The 18,957-nt window shown below is 40.2% G+C and overlaps 1 protein-coding gene across 2 annotated transcripts in view; it reads left to right on the forward strand.

The window, feature by feature from the left end:
• Positions 1–1,275: 1,275 nt before the first annotated feature.
• The window catches only part of MTFR1 (mitochondrial fission regulator 1), a 53,275-nt gene continuing 35,593 nt past the window's right edge, over positions 1,276–18,957 (forward strand). Inside the window, exons 1-2 of one of the 2 annotated variants that reach the window (XM_059394656.1) lie at positions 1,288–1,358; positions 15,958–16,030. The gene's annotated coding sequence lies outside the window, so the exon portion shown is untranslated. Of the gene's footprint in view, positions 1,359–15,957; positions 16,031–18,957 lie in introns of both variants that reach the window. The other variant, XM_059394655.1, reaches the window with a different exon arrangement.

Below are 18,957 nucleotides of genomic sequence, written 5' to 3' on the forward strand. Positions count from 1 at the left end.
CAGGCTCCCCGCTGAGCAGAGAGCCTGATGCAGGGCTCGAATCAAGGACCCCGAGATCATGACCTGAGCCGAAGGCAGCGGCTTAACCCACTGAGCCACCCGGGCGCCCCAGTAAATCCACCCTTTAAAGATCTCAGCAAGTAAACTTTGCCAGAAATGCTATGTTTTGCTTCCACTCCTTTAGCTCAGAAGCTAAGCATCAAGCCTCAGCCCAAGCACACCTCTAGTAAGCGTTCCCCTGAGCCTTTGGGCTGGCTTAGGCCCGTCTCCCAGGCTTCCACTATTCCTCCATGAGAACATTTGGTTAAGTAAGTTTGTGTTTCTGTCTTCCTGTTAGCCCGGAGGCTTCCTGAGGGCGTGGTTAAAGGCTTTTAAAAATCTTTGTACAGTCATAATGGGCTCCCAAATGGATTAATGCTCTTGCTGAAGTCGGGAAGCCCTCACCCTGAAGAGACTTGGGCACGGGAATAAAAACCACCGAGGCTCTGTGCCTGCGGAGTGACCTGTGGGATCAATTACAAAGCGAGGGTAAGAGAGACAGCCAATCAGCGACAGCCAATCAGCAACAGCCTCTTTAAAGGCCATTCAGAAATCCTTAAGCAGGCTTTTCTTTCTACAAATGAATTTCGACTTGGGCCTATGCACGTTACCATGTTGAATATATTGTTAGCTATAGATGTAATGATCATTTTCATGGCAGGATTTCTTGAAATCTAGTGTCCCCAAATATTCAACTATTTAAAAAAAAAAAAAAAAAAACACGCGGCCCACGAATCAGACTAAACAGATGGAACTGAGGACAGTAAAATCGTCATCCATGCTCTTTGGACACTCCGCACCCTCAACTCCCCTCAACACAAACACACCCGAGATATTAAGTTTACGTGGGAAGATCTGCCGGCTAAACACAAGTCTCAATAGCGTGGGATAAAAGGACTCAACACAAGTCAGGTTAACAAGGGCTTAGAACTCCTAGCTTCTTTCAGGGTAATACACACTTGTGGCTACGTTCAGAATGCGGGTCTTGCTACATACTTAGAGAGCGGGGTTTACTAACAAAGTACTTTCCAGGGCAGAGCAGTGAAGACACAAAGCGAAGTCCACGCGAAAGTGCCCGCCTCTAGCCAAGCACCGCGCTTGCGCACATTCACAGTGAGAAGTGGCTGCAGGCCTGTGGGCGGGTCGTCTCGCGTCCCGTCCAGGCTCTCAGTACCCGCCTCCGGGCCGTAAGAACCAGCTGATTGGTCAGTCTGGTCCGGATTTGGGGCGGAGGTTGGGTGATTGGCAGTAACTCCCCGGGAGAGCCAAGCTGGAAGCCGGAGAAGCTCACGAAGGCACCTGGCTGCCGCGCGGCGGAGGTGAGTGGGGCTAGGGACCCAAGAAAGCGGTTGAGGGGGTTTCGAAGAGGCCCACCGGGCCTGAGGGCGGTGGGAAGCCCTGGTAACAAAGTCAAAGCTGAAGGAGTCCCCGTTTCGGGCATGCGGGGAAGACGGCGGGCTCCGTGGGCCGGTTGGGAGTCTGTGCCGTGGATGAAGGGAGGCGGAGACGTTCTCGGGCAGCCGGTGGCCGAGGGCTTTGCTGGGGCTGGAGCTCCGGCGGAGCGGAGAGAAGTCAGCTGACTCGCCCTGAAGGCTGGGACTCACCCACCCACATCTCCCGCTCGCCCCTGGCCCTTAGGTCCATCTTTCCGAGCCCACTTGTCTCTCGCCAGCCGCCCGGCGGCGGTCCCAGGAAGGCCCTGGGCGTTGCGCTCTTTCCCGGGGTTAGACCGGCCGGACTCCGCGGGTGCGCCTCCGGGCCGGGCCTTGTGGACTCTGGGAGGAGACGCTCGCCTGCTGCTTGCCTGGGAGGCTTAACCAGTCTCACCTGGCTGGTGTTGCTGTTTTAACTTTTCGCCTCCCAGTAGTTCCCAGTGTAGCTTCCTGAACGTAACTAGTCGCGTGGAGCCCCACAGAAAAGATCGACCTTCAGACATTTAAAAACACGTTTTATTATGGAGATCTTCAAACGTACCGAGGTTGAGAGGAACTTGGCGAACCCTTCACCCAGTTTTAACAATTGTCAACACTTGGGCTCCTTCTCCACAGGTTATTTTCAAGCAAATCCCAGGCATTGAATCTCTGTTGGGTATTTCTACGACTTTGTCATGGTCAGCAATTATATACTCTTTTTTTCTAATCATTTGCCTTCTAGAGGGATTGAGTGAAGTAAGGAAAACGTGAACGTGTAGACGGCGCAAATTTAGTTTGCTCTGTAAGAATGCGGGCAGTTCTCCCACAGTGCAGTTTCACTGCCCTATGCTCAGGTTTTCAAAATCATTAAAAATGAAGGTTCCAAACAATCTAGTCTTGGCAGTAGCAGTGTTGCTTTTGAGCAGTAATAATAATTTTGATAATTTCTGTTTATATGGCTCTTGGTATGTATGAAGCTCTGTGAAATTGTTTCCAACGGTTCATTTAATTTTCAAAAACAGCCTTGTGAAGTAGGTGTTATCCAGTTTTACAGATGAAGGCAAAGGGGGACTAAGCAATTTGCGTAATTTCGCACTGGTGTAAATAAGGGGGAAATCGGGGGTTGGGGGATCGGGTTTAGGATAGCAACCCTGGGCAGTGCCAAGTTCTTGCTCTTTTAACCATAATTAAATTTCCTAAGAATTAATGGAATAATTGTAACTGCTGTGGATCATTTCTATTGAGCTATAAATCTATAATGGGGGAAAAAAAAAAACCCTGGGATTTATGAGTATATATGTTTCTTTCAAACAGTAAAAGGTTAGTGCAATTGAATTTTAAGTTAAAAATCAAAGTATGTAAATGTAGATCAGTAAATACAAATGTTTACAATTTCTGTAGTATAGGACCAATTAAAGGGGAAAGAAAACAAAAAATATATCAGCGGATAGTCTCTACTCTCACTCCCCTTTTTAAAAGATTTTATTTATTTTGAGAGAGAGAGCGCACTGGAGAGAGAGCTAGCGCAGAAATGGGGAGCAGAGGGAGAAGCAGACTCCCTGATGAGATCGTGATCTGAGTCAAAGGCAGATGCTTAAGCATCTGAGCTATCCTTGTGCCCCTAGGCTCTAATTCTTTTGGCATATAGCATGCACTGGCTATTTATATTGACTAAACTGTATCCCTTATCTTCTCAATCTTATACTATTTCTAAGACTGTCTTTTTCCAAATAATGTTAGAGGAATAAGGAACCAGAAAAAGACAGCTGGGCTTTTTCAGAGGACAGTAGGGAAAACCAGTTAAATTGGAGTTTAGGATTCCTGTTATAGGGGATTAATTCAGAAGTCTAGAAATAAAATTAGACTCCTATGTGAAGTACTTTGTGAAGTACTTTGAGGGCCAAGTTTAAGGAGTTTGAACTTGAGCAAAACCGTGACTCACTGATTGTAACCATCTCATAGGAAAAGTTAGCTGGGCACTATCAAAGATGGCTTTACTTGAGATGTGAAAAGATGAGTGGCTTGACCTGGGGTTATAGACGAAATAGGTTTGGGTAACTGTTGAATTTATGGATGTAAGGCAAGGAAAAGAGAAAAACAAATCACCTAAAAAAGGGGGATGAAAAGACAGAGTGGTTCTGAAGTGCTGGTAAATGTCAGTTTCTTTTCTTCTCTCTCTCTCTCTTTTTTTTTTTTTTTTTTTTTAAGATTTTTAAAATTTGTTTGACAGAGAGAGTGGGAGAGGGACAAGCAGGCTTCCCGCTGAGCAGGGAGCCTGATGAGGGGCTTGATGTGGGGCTGGATCCCAGAAGCCTGGGATCAGGACCTGAGCCGAAGGCAGACGCTTTAAGACTGAGCCACTCAGATGCCCCAAAATTCAGAACTTCTTCTTTTTTTTTTTTAAGATTTTATTTATTTATTTGTCAGAGAGAGAGAGTGAGAGAGAGCGAGCGAGCACAGGCAGACAGAGTGGCTGGCTGAGGCAGAGGGAGAAGCAGGCTCCCTGCCAAGCAAGGAGCCGGATGTGGGACTCTATCCCAGGACACTGGGATCATGACCTGAGCCGAAGGCAGCCACTTAACCAACTGAGCCACCCAGGCGTCCCAATTCAGAACTTCTTAATTTAAAATATTTACCCACAGTTTCAAAACTTTTTGGTCATCTGTACTAATTTATGTTAAAATACATCTTTATTTTTTTTTAAGATTGAATTTTTAAGTAATCTTTGCACCAGTGAGGGGCTTGAACTTAGAGCTCTGAGGGTTGCATGCCATAATAATAGAGCCAGCCAGGTGTCCCAATCATCTGTATTTTATTTTATTTTTTTTTAAAGGTTTTATTTATTTATTTGACAGAGATCCCAAGTAGGCAGAGAGGCAGGCAGGCGTGGGGGGCGGGGGACGGCAGGAAGCAGGCTTCCTGCTGAGCAGAGAGCCCAATATGGGACACGATCCCAGGACCCTGAGGTCATGACCTCAGCCAAAGGCAGAGGTTTAACCCATTGAGCCACCCAAGCACCCTCATCTGTATTTTAAATGTTAAGAACTCTGTGAAAAGAAAATTAATTGACCATCAGTTTATTTATTTATAAAATGTATTATTTGCCCCAGGGGTGCAGGTCTGTGAATCATCAGTCTTACACAACTCACAGCACATACCCTCCCCAGTGTCCATTATCCAGCCACCCATCCCTCCCTCCCACCACCCCCAGCAGCCCTCACTTTGTTTCCTGAGGTTAACAGTCTCTTAGGGTTTGTCCACCTCTCTGGTCCCATTTTTTTTCTCCTCCCTTCCCCTTTGCGAACCCCTGCCCTACCTCTCCAGTTCCTCTTATCAGAGAGATCATATGATAATTGTCTTTCTCTGACTTATTTCCCTTAGCATAATACCCGCTAGTTCCATCCATGTCATTGCGAATGGCAAGATTTCGTTTTTTTGGACGATCAAATTTTTAAAAAATTTTATTACAATATAGTTTTTTTTTTAATTGGAGTGTAAGTGTTACGTTAGTTTCAGGGGTACAAGTAATGATTCCAGAAGCCTGTATGTTCTTCTATGCTCACACAACATAGCTACTATCTGTCAACATACAACACTGTTAAAATACCGTTAACTATATTTTCTGTGCTATAGATTTCATCTCCTGTGACTTATTCCATAATTGAAAGCCTGTACCAACCACTCCTCTTCACCCTTTTTTTCCATCCCTGAACCCCCCCACCTTCTAACAACCACCAGTGTATTTTTTGTATTTATGGGTTTTTTTTTAGATTCCATGTATAGATGAAATCATATGGTGTTACTATTTCTCTGATTTAATTTACTTAGCATGATATCCTCTAGGTCCATCCATATTGTTGCATATGGCAAGATCTCATTCTTTCCCATGGCTGAGTAATATTCCTGTGTATGTATGTGTATACCACATCTTTTTTTTTTTTTTTTTTTTAACCATCTATGGATGGATACTTAGGTTGCTACCATATCTTGGCTGTTATAAATAAGGCTGAAATAAAAATTGAGGTGCATATCTTCTCAAATTGTGGGTTTGTTTCTTTGGGTAAATACCCAGAGGTGGAATTAGTGGATTGTTTGGTATTTTATATTTTATTTTTTTTGAGGACCTTCCTTACTGTTTTCCACAGTGGCTGTACCAATTTACAATCCCACCAGTAGTGCATAGGGTTCCTTTTTCTCCACATTCTTGCCAACACTTTTTTTTTTTTTTTTAAAGATTTTATTTATTTATTTGACAGAGAGAGATCACAGTAGGAGAGAGGAAGGGAAGAGATCACAGAGAGAGAGGAAGGGAAGCAGGGCCCCCGCTGAGCAGAGAGCCCGATGTGGGACTCGATCCCAGGACCCTGAGATCATGACCTGAGCCGAAGGCAGCGGCTTAACCCACTGAGCCACCCAGGCTCCCTTGCCAACACTTTTTCTTTCTTGTCTTCCTACTAGCCATTCTCTCTGGTGTAAGGTGATTTTGTTGCTTTGATTTGTATTTCCCTGTTGATTAGTGAAGTCGAACGTTTTTTCATGTATCTGTTAACTATATGTCTTCTTTGGAAAAATGTATATTTAAGTCCTCTGCCCACTTTTAAAAAAAGATTGTTTATTTGATAGAGACACAGAGAGGGAACATAAGCAGGAGGAGTGGGAGAGGGAAAAGCAGGCCTCCCACCCGGAAGGGAGCCAGATGTGGGTCTCAATCCCAGGACTCTGGGATCATGACCTGAGCCAAAGTCAGAGGCTTAACAACTGAGCCACCCAGGCACCCCTCTGCTCATGTTTTAATTGGGTTTTTTTGTTTGTTTTTTGATGTGGGGTTGCATATATATATATTTTGGACATTAACACCTTATCTGATACAGATACCTTCTATTCAGCAGATTCCTTTGATAATTTCCTTTTTTGTGCAAAAGCTTTTCAGTTTGATGTGGTTCAAGTTGTTTATTTTTATTTTGTCCATTGCTTGATGAGACAGATACAAAAAATACTGCTAAGACAATGTCCAGAATTTATTGCCTGTGTTTTCTTTTAGGAATTTTATGGTTTCAGGTCTTACATTTAAGTCTTATATTTTCATTTTATGTTTGTGTATGGTGTAAGAAAGTGATCCAGTTTCATTCTGTTGCAAGTAGCTGTCCAGTTTTCCCAACACTATTTATTGAAGAAATTGTCTCTTTCCCATTTTATTTTCTGGCCTTCTTTGTTATAGATTGACTATGTATGTGTGGACTTATTTCTAGGATCTCTGTTCTGTTCCATTGATCATTGTGTCTGTTTTTATGCCAATACCATCTGTTTTGATTTCTGTAGCTTCCGTAGTATACAGTTTGAAGTATGGGAGCACGATATCTCCAGCTTTGTTGTTCTTTCTCAGAATTGTTTATAGCCAACTTTTATAGATGATTTGCGCTTCTCTACAAATTTTAGGATTATTTGTTCTAGTTATCTGAAAATATGCTATTGGAATTTTGGTGGGGATTACATCGAATCTGTAGATTGCTTTGGGTGATAGCGACATTGTAACAGTATTAATTCCTCCAAGCCATAAACATGGTATATCTTTCCATTTATTTGTGTCATCTTTAGTTTCTTCTGTCAATGTCTTAATAATTTTTAGAGCTCAGGTCTTTTACTTCCTTGTTAAATTTAATTATAGGTATTTTTTACTTTTCAAGGCAATTTTAATGGAATTATTTTCTTAATTTTTCTTTCTGGTAGTTTGTATTAGTGTATAGAAACCCAGCAGATTACACTGTATATTTTGTATCCTGCATCTTTACTGAATTTGTTTATTGTAATAGTTTTTTGGTGGAGTTTTAAGGGTTTTCAATATGTAGTATCATGTCATCTGTAAATAGTGACAATTTTTTATTTCTTGTTTACCAATTTGGATATCTTTTTTGTCTGATTGCTCTAGCTAAGATTTGCAGTATTGTGTTGAATAAAAAAGGCACGAGTAGGCATCCTTGTCTTGTTCTTCATATCTTCTCCCCAAAAGCTTTCAGCTTTTCACTGTTGAGTATGATGTTAGCTGTGGGTTAGTCATATATGGCCTTTATTATACTGAGATAAGTCTATCTATATCTAATATAGATAGATATAGATATCTAATATCCATCTATCTATAATACTTGAGGTTTTTTTTTTGTTATCATGAATGTTGAATTTTGTCAGATGATTTTTCTGCATCTATTGAGATGGTCATATGATTTTTATCCTTTTTGTAATGTGGTGTAATGCGTTGATTAATTTGCAGATGTTGATCCATCCTTGCTTCCCTGGAATAATTTTGGTAATTTTCTGGTTGTTTGTGTAGTTCTCCAATCCATTTTGTTCTCTTACTCTTTTGCCTTATTTAATGACTTTAGTGTTTTTTAAATTAATTTTTAAAAAAAATTTGTGAATGGGATCTTATTTTTTTTGCCCACTGATTCATCAGTCTTATACACAGCGCTCATTACATCATATAACCTCTTTAATGTCCATCACTCAGTTACCTAGCCTCCCTCAACCTCCTCCCCTCCAGCAACCTAAGGTTGTTTCCTGTGATTAAGAGTCTCTTATGATTTGTCTCGCTCTCTGATTTTGTTTATTCCCCTCTTCCCCTGCTATCCTGTTTGTGTCTTAAATTCCACATATGAGTCAGATCCCATGATAATTGCCTTTCTCTGATTGACTTAATTTCACTTAGCATAATGCCCTCTAGTTCATCCATGTCGTTGCAAATGGCAAGGTTTCATTTTTTTGATGGCTGAGTAGTATTCCATTTTATGTATATACTGCATTGTCTTTTTAGCCATTCATCTGTGTACTGACATATGGGCTCTTTCCATAGTTTAGCTCTTGGGGACATTCTGCTATAAACATTGAGGTGTAGGTGTGCCTTTGGATCACTACATTTGTATCTGTGGAATAAATACCCAGTAGTGCAATTGCTGTGTTTTAGGGTAGCTCTATTTTCAACTTTTTAAGGAACCTCCATACTGTTTTCCATAGTGGCTCTACTAGCTTGCATCCCCACCAACCCTGGAAGAGGGTTCCCCTTTTTATGCATCCTCACCACCATTTGTCATTTCCTGACTTGCTAATTTTAGCCATTGTGACTGGTATGAGGTGGTATCTCCTTGTGGTTTTGATTTGTATTTCCCTGATACCAAGTGATGTTAAGCATTTTTTCATGTGTCTGTTGTCCATGTCTTCTTCAGAGAAGTGTCTGTTCTTGTCTTTTGCACATTCTTTGACTGGATTATTTGTATTTTGGGTGTTGGGTTTGAGAAGTTGTTTATAGATCTTGGATACCAGCCCTTTTTCTGTATTGTCATTTGCAAATATCTTCTCCCATTCCATAGGTTGCTTTTTAGTTTTGTTGACTATTTCCTTTGCTGTGCAGAAGCTTTTTATCTTGATGAAGTCCCAGTAGTTCATTTTTTTACCTTTGTTTCCCTTCCCTTTGGAGACTTGTCTAACAAGAAGTTGATGCGGCAAAAGTCACAGAGCTTGCTGTGTTCTCTAGGATTTTGATGCATTCCTGTCTTACATTTAGGTCTTTCATCCATTTTGAGTCTATTTTTATGTATGGTGTAAGAAAATGGTCCAGATTCATTCTGTTGCATGTGGCTGTCCCAGTTTTCCCAACACCATTTATTGAAGAAACGATCTCTTTCCCATTTTATTTTATTTGTTGAAGAGAGTGTCTTTTTTCCATTGGTTATTCTTTCCTGCTTTGTTGAAGATTAGTTGACCACAGAATTGAGGGTCCATTTCTGGGCTCTCTATTCTGTTCCGTTGATCTACACATCTGTTTTTTGTGACAATACCATGCTATCTTGATGATCTTAGCTCTGTAATATTATAGCTTGAAGTCAGATCTCAGCTTTGGTTTTCTTTTTTCAGCATTCTTTTGGCTATTCAGATTCTGGTTCCATACAAATTTTAGGATTATTTCTTCCATCTCTCTGAAAAAGGTGATGGCATTTTGATAGGGATTGCATTGTATGTATAGATTGTTCTAGGTAGCGTCGACACTTTAACAATATTTTTTTTCCAATCCATCAGCATGAAATGTTTTTCCATTTCTTTGTATCTTCTTCAATGTCTTTCATGAGTGTTCTTTGTTTTCTGAGTACAGATCCTTTCCCGCTTTGGCTAGGTTTATTCCTAGTTATCTTGTGGTTTTTGGTGTAATTGTAAATAGGGTAGACTCTTTACTTTCTCTTTCTTCTGTATAGAAATGTAACCGATTTCTATGTGTTGATTTTATGTCCTGCCACTCTGTTGAACTCCTGTATGAGTTCTAGCAATTTTGGGGTAGATCTTTGGGGTTTTTCCATATAGAGTATTATGTCATCTGTGAAGAGTTAGAGTTTGACTTCTTTGCTGATTTGGATGCCATTTCTTTTTGTTGTCTGATTGGTGAGGTTAAGACTTCTAGTACTGTATTGAACAACAGTAGTGAGAATGGACATCCCTGCCATGTTCTGACCTGAGGGGAAAAGTTCTCAATTTTATACCATTGAGAATGATATTCACTGTGGGCTTTTGATATAGGGCTTTTATGATAGGGGTATGTTCCTTCTATCCCCACACTCTGAAGAGTTTTAATCCAGAAAGGATGCTGTACTTTGTCAAATGCTTTGTCTGCATCTATTGAGAGGATTATATAGTTCTTGTCCTTTGTTTTATTAATGTATTATATCACATTGATTGATTTGCGGAGGCTGAACCACCCTTGCAGCCCAGGAATAAATCCCACTTGGTGGTGGTGAATAGTCCTTTTAATATACTGTTGGATCCTATTGGCTAGGATTTTGGTGAGAATTTTGGCATGCATGTTCATGAGGGATATTGGTCTGTAAGTCTCCTTTTTGGTGAGGTTTTTGTCTCGTTTTGGGATCAAAGCAGTGTTGGCCTCATAGAATAAGTTTGGAAGTTTTCCTTCCATTTTTATTTTTTGAAACAGCTTCAGAAGAATAGATGTTAATTCTTTTTTAAATGTTTGGTAAAATTCCCCTGGGAAGCCATCGGCTCTGGACTCTTGTTTGTTGGGAGATTTTTCATTACTTCTTCAATTTCCTTGTTGGTTAGGGGTCTGTTCAGGTTTACTACTACTTCTCTGTTTCAGTTTTGATAGTTTATACATCTCTAGGAATGCATCCATTTCTTCCAGATTGCCTAATTTGTTGGTTATAGTTGTTGATAATACGTTCTTACAGTTGTTTGTATATCTTCAGTGTTGGTTGTGTTCTTTCATTCATGGTTTTATTTGGTCCTTGCTCTATTTTTTTTTTTTTTAAAGATTTTATTTATTTATTTGACAGAGATCACAAGTAGCCAGAGAAGCAGACAGAGAGAGAGGAGGAAGCAGGCTCCCTGCTGAGCAGAGAGCCCGATGCGGGGCCTGATCCCAGAACCCCGGGATCATGACTCGAGCCGAAGGCAGAGGCTTTAGCCCACTGAGCCACCCAGGCATCCCGCTCTTTTTTCTTTTTGATAAGTCTGGCCAGAGATTTATCGATCTTACTAATTCTTTCAAAGAATCAGCTCCCAGTTTCCTTGATCTATTCTACTGTTCTTTGGTTTCTAGTTCATTGATTTCTGTTCTAATCTTTATTCATTCTCTTCTGAGTTTTCACTTTATTCGCTCTTCTTTCTCCAGCTCCTTTAGGTGTAAGGTCAGATTGTGTATTTGAGATCTTTCTTGTTTCTTGAGAAAGGCTTGTATTGCTTAAGATTGCCTCTGCTGTATCCCAGAGGTTTTAAACAGTTGTATTTTCATTTTCATTAGTTTCCATGTATTTAAAAAAATTCTTTAATTCCCTGGTTGACCCTTTCATTCTTTAGTAGGATACTTTTTAACCTCCATATATTTGAGTTCTTCACCCTTGTGATTGAGTTCAAGTTTCACATCACTGTAGTCTGAAAATTTGCAAGGGTTGATCCTAGTTTTTTTGGTACTGATTGAGAACTGATTTGTGACTGGGTATGTGGTCTTTTCTGAAGAGTGTTCCATGTGGACTCCAGAAGAATGTGTATTTTACTGCTTTAGGATGGAATGCTCTCAGTATTCAGTGAAGTCCCTCTCATCCAATGTGTCATTTAGCACTTGTTGAACTTTTATTTAGATGATCTGTCCATTGCAGTTAGTGGGATATTAAAGCCCCTTATTATTGTGTTATTATTAATGTGTTTCTTTAATTTTGTTATTAATTGGTTTATATAATTGGCTGCTCCCATGTTAGGGGCATAAATATTTATAGTTGTTAGATCTTGTTAGATAGACCCTTTAATTATGATATAGTATTGTTTCTTATCTCTTATTACAGTCTTTGGTTTAAAATTTAATTTGATAAAAGGATTGCAACTCCAGCTTCCTTTTGATGTCCATTAGCATGGCAAGTGATTTTCCACTTGTTCACTTTCAACCTGGAGGTGTCTTTTGGTCTAAAATGAATCTTTTGCAGGGGCTCCTGGGTGGCTCAGTGGGTTAAGCCGCTGCCTTCGGCTTGGGTCATGATCTCAGGGTCCTGGGATCGAGCCCCACATGGGGCTCTCTGCTCAGCAGGGAGCCTGCTTCCCCCTCTCTCTCTCTCTGCCTGCCTCTCTGCCTGCTTGTGATCTCTGTCAAATAAATAAATAAAATCTTAAAAAAAAAATGAATCTTTTGCATACAGAGTATCAGTGGATCTTACTTTTTATCCAATCTGATGCCGAGTCTTTTGATTGGGGCATTTAGCCCATTTACATTCAGAATAACTACTGAAATATATGGGTTTAGTGCCACTGTATTACCTGTAAAGTCACTGTTTCTGTATTTGGTCTCAGTTCCTTTCTGGTCTATGTTACTTTTGAGCTCTCTTTGCTGAAAAGATTCCCTTTAATGTTGTAAGCCTGGTTTGATGATCACAATTCTTTAAGTTTCTGTTTTGGAAAGTTTGGAAAGTTTCTGTCTTGGAAGCTTTTTAATCTCTCCTTCTATTTTTGAATGAAAGCCTTGCTGGATAAAATATTCGTGGCTTTATATTTTTCTCATATGCCACCTTAAATATATCATGCCAGTCCTTTCTGCCTGCCAGTCTAATGTTCTACCCTTGTAAGTTACGGACCTCTCGTCCTGAGCTACTTTCAGGATTTTCTCTTTGTCTCTGAGGTTTGCAAGACTCACTATTATATGTTGAGGTGTTGACCTATTTGATTCATTTTGATGGGGTTTCTCTGTTCCTCTTGGTATTGAAAGCCTTTTTCCTTCCCCTGATTAGGGAACGTCTCTGCTATAATTTGCTCCAGTATACTTTCTGCCCCTCTCTCTCTCTTCTTCTAGGATCCCAGTTTCTCTAATATTCTTTTGCTTAATGGTATCACTTATTTCTTGAATTCTCCCCTCATGATCCAGTAGCTCTTTATCTCTTTTCTACACTTTATTCTTTGTCATTTTGTCTTCTGTATCACCAATTCTTTCTTCTGCTTTATTAATCTTATCATTTAGAGCCTCCATTTTTTATTGCATCTCATTAGCTGTTTATATTTCAACTTGATAGGTTTAGTTCTTTTATTTTTCCAGAGAGGGATTGTCTAGTGTTTTCTATGTTAGTCCAGCTAGTATCTTTACAATCATTATTCTGAACTCTAGTTCCATCATCTTACTTATATCCATCCATACTGATTGGATACCTGGCAGTCAGTATTGCCTCTTTTCTTTTTTGAGATCAGGTTTTCCATCTTGTCATTCTGTCCAGCAAAGAATAGATTAATGAGGGATCTAAATATGAAAATGGTGACAATAACCCCAGAGAAATATACACTGAACAAATCAGAAGAGACCTGAAACTGAAAGAAAAAAAAATCAGGTAAAGAGGGCAATACACTATATTTTGTGTGTATTTTGGGCTGTTAGAAGAAGCTGCATCCCAAAATTATGAAGAAAGACAAAAATAAAATTAAATACAATGAAAGGGTAGAATGTAACTGTAAAATGAAAATTAAAATAAATAATGAAATTATTATAAAAATAAAATTAAATACAATGAAAGGGTAGAATGTAACTGTAAAAATGAAAATTAAAAAAGTTTTTAAAAAGATTTTATTTATTTGAGAGAGAGAGAGAGAGCAGGAGCACAAGCTGGGGAGAGGTAGAATCAGACTCACTGCTGAGCAGGAAGCCTGACTCGACTTGATCCCAGGACTCTGGGATCATGACCTGAGCCAAAGGCAGATGCTTAACTAACTGAGCAATCCTAGTGCCCCCAAAATTAAAGAAGTTTTTTTAAAAAGATGATAAAATAAGAAATACATTGAAAAAGAAAGAGAAAAAAAATAAAATCGAAAGACTGAAGAATTGTGAGAAAAAAAGCAATGAATTCTATATACAATTTTCCCCAGTGCTGGAGTTTTGCAATTCTCTGTGATCCGTAAACTTGGTTTTAGCCAGATGTTCTTCTTCTTTTTTTTTTTAAAGATTTTATTTATTTTACAGAGAGAGATCACAAGTGTGGGGGGGCGGGGAAGCAGGCTCCCTGCTGAGCAGCAAGCCGGATGTGGGGTTCAATTCCAGGACCCTGAGATCATGACCTGAATGGAAGGCAGAGGCTTTTAACCCACTGAGCCACCCAGGCACCCCATTTTATATTTATTTTAGACAGGATATCTTGTTATCCCAATCTGTTTAGGCTCTGATAGGGAGTGCAACCTGTAGTTTTAAGTTTTTTAAAGTGAATTGGGAAAAAATGTCCTGAAATAATAAGCAATAATTACATAGACATTATTGCTTGGGCCAAAGTTAAAAAAAATTTTTTTTTTTTTTTTAAGATTTTATTTATTTATCAGAGGGCGGGGGAGAGCGAGCACAGGCAGACAGAATGGCAGGCAGAGGCAGAGGGAGAAGCAGGCTCCCTGCTGAGCAAGGAGCCCGATGTGGGACTCAATCCCAGGACGCTGGGATCATGACCTGAGCCGAAGGCAGCTGCTTAACCAACTGAGCCACCCAGGCGTCCCCCTTTCCTGTGTTCTTTTTTTTTTTTTTTTTTTAAATTTGACAGAGATCAGAAGTAGGCAGAGGAGGGAGGAGGAAGCAGGCTCTCCGCGGAGCAGACAACCCGATGCGGGGCTCGATCCCAGGACCCTGGGATCATGACCTGAGCCGAAGGCAGAGGCTTTAACCCACTGAGCCACCCAGGTGCCCCTAGATTTTGTTTTTAAATAAAAAGCAAACTATACAAAGAAAAGTTCACTTCTGCCCTCTCTGGCCAGTTTTAAGAGTTTGATGTGTGTCTTTCTCTAAATAAAGAACTTGAGGATTTTTGTTTTTTTACAGAAATGAAATCATAATTAACATATTCTTCCTGTATCATGTATATGCTGTCAAGTCCTTACATGGACTATCACTTTTTTAAAAATTTGAGAATAGTTGACACAATGTTAATGAGTTTCAGGTATACAATGAAATGATTCAACAACTTTATACATTGTGCTGTGTTCACCACAGGTGTAATTACCCTCTGGACTCTCACTTAATAGATGCATAATATTTTCTAATAGGAGTAATTTCTAATACTGTAATTTAATTAACAATTTTATTGACAAATATTTAAAGTTGATCCCAATTTTGTGAGTAGAAAAAGTACTGTAGACAATACCTTTATACATGTATTTTTATGTATAATGCTTTTATTTCTGTGAGAGAAATTCTTCAAAGTTGCATTGTTTGGTCAAAAGGCTATATGCATTTTTAAGGCTTCTATTTGAAGCATAACTTACATTAAGAAAAATATGTAGGGACGCCTGGGTGGCTCAGTTGGTTAAGCAGCTGCCTTTGGCTCAGGTCATGATCCCAGCGTCCTGGGATTGAGTTCCGTATCGGACTCCTTGCTCCGCAGGGAGCATGCTTCTCCCTCTGACTCTGCCTTCCACTCTGTCTGCCTGTGCTCGCTCTCGCTCTCTCTCTGACAAATAAATAAAATCTTTAAAAAAAAAAAAAAAAGAAAAGAAAAATATGTAAAAGGGTGCCTGGGTGGCTCAGTGGGTTAAGCCTCTTCCTTCGGCTCAGGTCATGATCTCAGGGTCCTGGGATCAAGCCCTGCATCAGGCGCTCTGCTCAGTGGGGAGCCTGCTTCCCCCTCTCTCTGTCTGCCTCTCTGCCTACTTGTGATCCCTCTTGCTCTGTCAAATAAATAGATCTTAAAAAAAGTATGTAAGGGTACATTTTGATAAGTTTCTGTTGGAAGGTGGAAGGAAGGACTGTATAGTATCCTCCACCTGAGAAGGCACTTAGGATTGAAAAACACAGAAGGCAACTCCATACAGTTTACACAGAGTTTTATTCAGGGTAACTTACAGGATTGGTTTGACGACTGTCTGGACATCTGTGCAGCTTTTCTCTGAAAAGTCCATATCTTAGTCTAGATGTCACAGAGTGAGGGTACATGCAGGAGGGTATTGTAGTGAGATCAGAAGGCTTGCACGCACTTCATTGACAGCTAACCTTGCGGTGCCATCTGTGTTTCAGAAGAGGGAAAGACTCTTACCTCTAACAGACTCGTGGGAGTCCAAAGCAAGTCTCCTTGGAGGGTATTTCTAAGGTATGTATATTAATCTCCCAGGAGCCAGGAATACATAACCATAAGACAGGTCATTGAGCAAGTGGATGCGAACAAAATGGAGGGCTAAAGATTGATTGAGTTTTGTCAACTCTCTTACAGTTTAATAGAATAAACACACCTAAGTATCTCTCTGTTAGAGATATAGTATTGCCAGCATCCTCAGAAATCCTTCTCAGGCCTCCTATCAGTCAGTACCCCTATCTCCAACAGTAAAACAAAACAAACCCTGGGGGGGAAAAATCCCTAATCTATGATTAACTTACTTTTAATTTTACCTAAAAGTAAGTTTGGATCTTTATATGAATGGACTTACACAAAGTATCCTGTTGAATGCATCATTTCTGTGAAAATAAAAATTACCCAATACTAGTAAATACAAGATATTTATGATTTACTAGTGCTAATGAGGCCAGAACATGGAATTCAATTAGGGAAATACTTGGAATAGAGAAGATGACTTTGCTACAGTCATAGCTAAATGATGGGGAATGACTTGAATGTTCTTGAGTTAGCCCTTATTATAAGCAGTAGAGGATAGTAGGTAAAACCAAAGCCGTGCTTCCAAAGGGGATTTCTTTTTCTTTTTCTTTTTTTAATAAGGGATTAATTTGTGTACAGCAAAATTCACTCAGTTTGGCAAACATTTCTTTGATGAGCGTAGTCATGAAACCATCACCACAATACCCATGTTCCTCAAACTTCCCTTGTGCTCCTTTGTTAAGTAACCCACCCACCTCAATCCCTGGTGACCACTAATCTGTTTTTTGTCCCTTAGTTTTGCCTTTGAGAAAGTTTTAAAAAGAGGTTAGGGAAGTTACTGACTGGAACAGCACTGATAGAAAGTGTGAGAGAATAAGCAAGCAGGAACCCTTTGAGAAGGCTTTGAGGCAGCATTGTAAAAGGAGAGCCCAGTTTCAGTTTAAGAAGGGAAGGGACATTTACTCTTTTTTTTTTTTTTAAAGATTTTATTTATTTATTTGACAGAAATCACAAGTAGATGGAGAGGCAGGCAGAGAGAGAGAGAGAGGGAAGCGGGCTCTCTGCTCAGCAGAGAGCCCGATGCGGGACTCGATCCCAGGACCCTGAGATCATGACCTGAGCCGAAGGCAGCAGCTTAACCCACTGAGCCACCCAGGCGCCCCCCGGGACATTTACTCTTAAGGAAGAATTTAGAGAGCTTGTTGGAGAAGCTTGGAGGAGGAGCTGGCAGTAGGAGGCTATCACCTGACTATGTAACCTCTTTTCTGGATTTTTCTATTTAACAAGAACCATTTCCTTTCTTGAAATTTCCTTTTTTTTCCCTTTGATGGCAAAACTTATTTCCTATTTTTCTGCTACCTTTTGATCTTTTTCCCTAGGGGCATTTATTTTTTTTTCAGCTAGTTCCTCAAGTATTTCCTGAAGTTTCTATCCTGGCTTCTTAGTCATTCACTCTTAGATTTCATCTCCTTTATCTAAGCTGTGCTCTCTAATCTTTAGCTCAGATTGCAAAACATCTCTTCTCGGCAGAAATAATTTTATATATATATATATATATTTTTTTTTTTTTTTAAAGAGTGTGATCATGAGTGGGGGAGGACAGAGGGAGAGAGGAATCCTAAGCAAGTTCCACACCCAGCAGGGACCCCTACACGGGGCTCGAACACATGACCCTGAGGTCATGACCTGAGCCAAAATCAAGAGTCTGATGCCCCGGGCACCTGGGTAGCTCAGTTGGTTGGGCAGCTGCCTTCGGTTCCTGTCATGATCCTAGAGTCCGGTATCGAGTCCCACATCAGGCTCCCTATTGGGCTGGGGAGTCTGCTTCTCCCTCTGATCTCTTCCCTCTCATGGTCTCTCTCTCTCTCTCAAATAAATAAATAAAATCTTAAAAAAAAAAAAAAACGAGTCTGACGCCCAGCCCACTGAGCCACGCAGGTGTCCTGCTGTCAAAAATAATTTAAGGGGCGCCTGGGTGGCTCAGTGGGTTAAAGCCTCTGCCTTCGGCTCAGGTCATGATCCCAGGATTCTGGGATCAAGCTTCACATTGGGCTCTCTGCTTGGCAGAGAGCCTGCTCCCCCCCCCACCGCCCCCGCCCACAGCCTGTCTCTCTGCCTACTTGTGATCTCTCCGTCAAATAAATAAAACATTAAAAAAAATTAAAAAGAAATAAAAACAAGAAAAACCAAAACCACTATCCATTTAAAAAATAAGCAAAAGACACTTTGGAAAAGAAGATACCCAAATGCCCCCCAAACATGTAAAGAACTCACTAGAATGGCTAAAATTTAAAAGACAATACCTAGTATTGACAGAGATTGTAGAATAACTGGATCTCTTTCAGTGACCTGCTTTCAGGGTGTAATTGTTACAAAAACTTCAGAAAGGTATTAGTTTCTATTAAAGATGTAGCAATATATCATGTAGCTGATGATGGAATTATGTCCCAGTAAACCCTTTGTAAATGGAAGATACAAAAGTCTAAAATTCATTTAATACACCTAATTTACTGAACTTCTTAGGCTAGCCTATCTTAAATATGCTCAGAACTTATCAGCCTACAGTTGGGCAAAATCATCTAACACAAAGCCTATTTTATAGTAAAGTGTTGAGTGTCTCCTGTAATGTATTGAATTCTGTTCCAAAAGTGACAAACAGAATGGTTGTAAGTCTATAGGTTGTTCATCCTTGTGATCACGTGGATGCCTGGGCGTGCAGTCACTGATGCTGCCCAGCATCATGTGAGAGTATCTACCACATATCAAAAGCCCAGGAAAAGATCAAAAATCAAAATTTGAAGTATGGTTTCTACTGAATGTGTATTTGCTTTTACGCCGTTGTAAAGTAAAAAAAGTATAAGTTGGGAACTGTCTGTATGTATATCGTGTAATCTAGCAGTTTTACTCCTGGGCATATACTCAAGGGA

This window comes from Mustela nigripes, chromosome 3 (genome assembly GCF_022355385.1).
Source record: "Mustela nigripes isolate SB6536 chromosome 3, MUSNIG.SB6536, whole genome shotgun sequence".
Lineage (NCBI taxonomy): Eukaryota > Metazoa > Chordata > Mammalia > Carnivora > Mustelidae > Mustela > Mustela nigripes.